Source organism: Ailuropoda melanoleuca, chromosome 1 (assembly GCF_002007445.2).
Source record: "Ailuropoda melanoleuca isolate Jingjing chromosome 1, ASM200744v2, whole genome shotgun sequence".
NCBI classification, from domain to species: domain Eukaryota; kingdom Metazoa; phylum Chordata; class Mammalia; order Carnivora; family Ursidae; genus Ailuropoda; species Ailuropoda melanoleuca.
Window position 1 is genome coordinate 7,820,512 of NC_048218.1, and position 5,224 is coordinate 7,825,735.

Genomic DNA, 5,224 nt, shown 5'->3' on the forward strand with positions numbered 1-5,224 from the left:
TTGAAGCTTACCTTCTTCCTGGAATGAGGTGTCCTGGTCTCTCAGGCACGTCCCTAACACTTGCACCAGCCGTTTCTCCAAGGATCTCTGGTTCCTTTTAATGGGAAAAATAGCATGCGTACCAAGATCTGAGCGCTAGGGTGCCCTGAGACCATCTCCATGAACAAAGCTGGAAAAGGTATTTTTCTCTTAAAGACATGAGTTTACTATTGTCAATAATTCAAGGGGTTCCAACTTAAAATTCTTTCGATTCTCTAATTTTATCTTTTTCTATTTTGATTAATAAATTTGGTTTTTGCTTCATTTAATAATGTGATTGTTCTAAAACAATGTATTCACATGAGCATTAAAGCTCATATTGAATCATATACTGAATAGATATCAAGATTTTCTGTATATTTCCTTTGGTTCTTAGTATCCCTAGAAGGGTGTTTATAATTCATAATCCCTTTCTCTCTCTTTTTTAAGTAGGCTGTATGCCCAATGTGGGGCTCGAACTTACAGCCCTGAGAAGAGTCACAGGTTCCACCGACTGAGCCAGCCAGGTGTCCCAGTAATTCATAATCTCGTGTCTGGGTGGCTTTTTATATATTCATCTGATGGAGAGTTTGGTTCCACTATTTTCATTCTGCTTTCAGCTTAAGGGTGCTACTATTCTAATAACTAACAGTTTCAAGTTCTCATAAGCTGGTAGAATTTAGTAGGTGGTCCCCAGCCCCCTCCAGATGGTGAAGTGGGGATGGAGGCCCATCTCACCATTCCACTTTGAAATCAGCTCAGTCTACCACATTCTTATTTTTTTTTTAAGATTTTATTTATTTGACAGAGACACAGCAAGGGAGAGAACACAAGCAGGGGGAGTGGGAGAGGGAAAAGCAGGCTTTCTGCTGAGCAAGGAGCCCAACGCGGGGCTTGATCCTAGGACCCTGATCCTAGGACCCTGGTATCGTGACCTGAGCCAACGCTAATNGAGCTGACGCTAACGACTGAGCCACCCAGGTGCTCCAGTCTACCACATTCTATATAAGTTTCATTTTCTCATTACTGTGTCCACAACTGTCACTTATAGTTATAAGATACACGTGTGTGTGATCTTTAGCTGAACTGGTTCTGCCTATTATTGAATTACTGATAATATTAGAATCAATACATTTTACAGTTTGTAAATAAATCCCATCTTAAAACTTAGATCTTCTTTTAAAATATATGTAACATTCTCTGACCAATTTATTACGTTACATATTGTTATAGCAAGATTTATAATGCATACATTCAAATGGTTTTCCCAGTTAGCATTATCTGGACCTACTAACTACCAGTCAATATGTTTATATTTACTGCAGGGAGACAACTATTATTTTGACATTCCATATAATTAAAAAATGACACATTACAAATAGGCTCTTAAGGTTTTATGTGAAAGCATCCTTTAATTCCTGGGTCACAATTCACATTTCCCCTTTATTATCTGTATATGTACAGATTTTTTTTTTTTTTTGTAATCTCTACACCCAACCTGGGGCTCAAACTCACAACCCCAAAATCAAGAGTCACATACTCTTTTGGCTAAGCCAGCCAGGTGCCCCTATCATCTGTATTTTTTTTTTAAAGATTTTATTTATTTATTTGACAGAGAGAGAGAGACAGACAGCCAGTAAGAGAGGAAACACAAGCAGGGGGAGTGGGAGAGGAAGAAGCAGGCTCCCAGCGGAGGGATTCCCCCCCTCTCCGGGGGATCCCAGGACTCTGGGCTCATGCCCTGAGCCCAAAGCAGACGCTTAACGACTGAGCCACCCAGGTGCCCCATCTGTATTTTTTTTTTTAAGATTTTATTTATTTGAGAGAGAGAGAGTGAGCGTGCACACGAGGTGGGGGGAAGGGAAGGGCAGAAGGAGAGGGAGAAGCAGACTCCCCACTGAGCAGGGACCCTACGTAGGGCTCCATCCCACTACCCTGAGATCCTGACCTGAGCCAGAAGTTAGATGCTTAACCGACTGAGCCACCCAGGTGCCCCTTAATTACAAACGGTGTAGAACTTGGAGACGTTTTGATAAATATGAAGCTTCCAAAAGCAATATTAGAAAAATAACCAAAGTTTATAAAAATAAAAATGCAATTAAAACAATACATTCTCGGGGCGCCTGGGTGGCACAGTGGTTAAGCGTCTCCCTTCGGCTCAGGGCGTGATCCCGGCGTTATGGGATCGAGCCCCACATCAGGCTCCTCTGCTATGAGCCTGCTTCTTCCTCTCCCACTCCCCTGCTTGTGTTCCCTCTCTCGCTGGCTGTCTCTATCTCTGTCGAATAAATAAATAAAATCTTTAAAAAAAAACACAAAAAAAACCACAATACATTCTCAGCTTCCTTATGTAATTAATTATAAGGAATAACTTATGGAAATGTACAAGGCATTTAATACAAAATTTTCCTATTTGGAATGAATGTTTTTAAAAATTGGGATTCCAAAATTGATCTTTGACCAAGGTGAGGTGGTGGTTTGTTTGATTCCTACCTTCATGGGGCCTGGCATTTGCTAATCAGCAAGATTTAAAATGACAACTTTCCCCTCACCTTTGAGGCCCTGATCACAGCCCANCCCCCACCTTTGAGGCCCTGATCACAGCTCAAGCCTCTAATTTATTCTTTTACTGGTAGCTTGTTACTATCAGTCCAAATTGAATTTTTCTTTTTGGGTTTAAACCAATAATAAAAAGGATTACTGGCTTAAAATAGTTTAATTTACCTAACGGTTAACTGCATATGCGGATAGTCTCCTGACATTTTCTGGTTAATACACACACATACCAGAGATATTCAAATGGTCAAAGAAAAGCTCTTCACGTTAACAGCTTTTACCAGCAAAAACCTCAGGATTTCAGTTACATTTGTATTTAAATCATTTTTACGGAGAGGATGTTTTTTCAAAAAGAAGGTCATTCTTGAGACCCTTGGATCTTTGAATATCATTTGTTTTTAGCACTCCAACACTGATGGGGAGGGAATAAATTCTTTTATANGAGCCCCACGTTCTGGGATCGAGCCCCACGTTCTGGGATCGAGCCCCACATCGGGCTCCTGTGCTGTGAGCCTGCTTCTTCCTCTCCCACTCCCCCTGCTTCTGTTCCCTCTCTTACTGGCTGTCTCTAAATAAAATCTTTAAAAAAAAAAAAAAGGTCATTCTTGAGACCCTTGGATCTTTGAATATCATTTGTTTTTAGCACTCCAACACTGATGGGGAGGGAATAAATTCTTTTATATAAAGCAGAGACTATGTAATTCAGTTGCTAATGTGAACTGTTTACAGTGACAGCTATTTAAAATTCAGCACCTACTAAATGCTTCCAACTAGCCTGGGATCCCTTCAGGAACTATCCTATTCAGCTCTGTCCATTTGGCTGAGTTCAGAGAGCTTTCCAAATGCAGACAGAGCCACTGCCAGCAGGAGAGGCTTCCCCGGGGGAGGAACAGCTTATCTAATGGTGGTGGAGGGGGGCAGGACAACTCCTCTGGGTGAGAGATACTCTCGGTTAACACTCTGCCTTATCCCCAAACCATCATTCCCAGGGCATGCCTCCTCAGGGCAGAGACCTGAAGTCCTCTTTTCCTGTAGGAAGCCAGGCACAGTGATGAGTTACCGAGTTGGTGTTCAGTTGCTGGCAGGTAAGCGCCACAATTCCTTTTTGCAGTGACGTTCTTGTAAATGACAGTCTTGCTTTTATTTATTTTTTTAAGAAAGATTTTATTTATTTATTTGACAGAGAGAGAGACAGCCAGTGAGAGAGGGAACACAAGCAGGGGGAGTGGGAGAGGAAGCAGGCTCCCAGTGGAGCAGGGAGCCCGATGCGGGGCTCGATCCCAGGACCCTGGGATGGTGACCTGAGCCCAAGGCAGATGCTTAACGACTGAGCCACCCAGGCGCCCCCAGTCTAGCTTTTAAATTCCTCATCTGTGGTCAATTCCTAGTGTGTTCTCCACAGCAATTTGGAATAGTCCAGTAAAGAGTCCAGAGCAATGCAAATCCAGGGAGTGACAGGGGTGGATTTCAACAGTGCGGCTCACATTTTAGCGTGTTTGTGAATCACATGGGGATTTTGTGAAAGTGCAGATGCTGACTGGAGCCTGAGGTTCTGCATTTCTAGTGAGCTCCCAGGTGATGCCAGTGCTGCTGGTCCAGGGACCACACTTTGAGTGGTGAGGGACTCTAAGGGGTGAATCAGGTATGCACACAGTTGAGATCACCCAAAGTCCTATTTTTGCATCCTTCCCCTTTTCCCGTGCCATCTGGGGATGATGAAGCCAAGCTCCATCCTTGAGGTGTTATCCTCATTTTAGGTGGGATCATAAACAGAGGCTGCCACGTGCCTGTTTAATTTCTCTTACTCCTCTGCCTTCCTGGGCTCCTTCTTGGGCCTGAATAGTAACAGTGCTCCTCAGTCCAAGGGTCAAGGAGGGACCTCACCGACTTCCCAGTTCATGTTCACCCACTGTGGTCCCCATTCTTTATAACCCAGAGCTGTACACCGAATTGACCCCCACACTTCCCCGTGATGTCTTCTGAGACCATGACATCTTGAAGCATCTAAGGGCAAACCTAGAAAGTTCCTATTTTGGATCGATGGAGTTATGGTGTCTGGGAAGGTGGGGTTACAAAGCTCTTAAGGAACTTGGAAAAACGAGAGATGCCTGTGACCTTCAGGTCGAGGAGATGACCTCTTCATACCTAGCAGGAGTGGAGAGGCTGTGTCCTTAGAACCATAAGTCACCAAACTCCAAGAAGGCTATCTGAAGGGTTTGTCCAGTACAACTCAGGGTTTATCACTTTGTAAAGCTTTTTCATTTTCTCATTCCTTACTTCTTAGCCCTATGTTATCCTGGAGGGGCTAAAGCCTTCCTCAGGGGGACTCATTTTTTCCTTCCGCCAGTGACACAATGACACAAATGTAGGCCTTGGGACCATGCAGGAACTCCCTTCCCAACTGCCACTGTCCTGCAGGGAAGTGGAAGATAGGCTTCAGCCCTGCTCATCACTTACTGTCTTTCTTCTATTTCTGGTCCGCTGTGATGCTTACCTTGTTTTTGAGGCCTGTTCTTTCTTTTCGGATTCTCTCTTTCTTTTACAATCTACTGTTGCCNCTCTCTTTCTTTTACACTCTACTGTTGCTGTATGCACTGGGGCAAAAAGTTCCTCTGTCATCTGACCATAAATCTGAGGTCTTTTCTATACC

The 5,224-nt window shown here is 43.5% G+C and overlaps 1 long non-coding RNA gene across 1 annotated transcript; it reads left to right on the top strand.

Moving 5' to 3' along the window:
- Positions 1 to 6: 6 nt before the first annotated feature.
- Positions 7 to 4,356, top strand: LOC117801383. Its single transcript, XR_004623874.1, has 2 exons — positions 7 to 178; positions 3,564 to 4,356. It is a non-coding gene; the product is annotated as an uncharacterized LOC117801383 (long non-coding RNA).
- Positions 4,357 to 5,224: the final 868 nt, after the last annotated feature.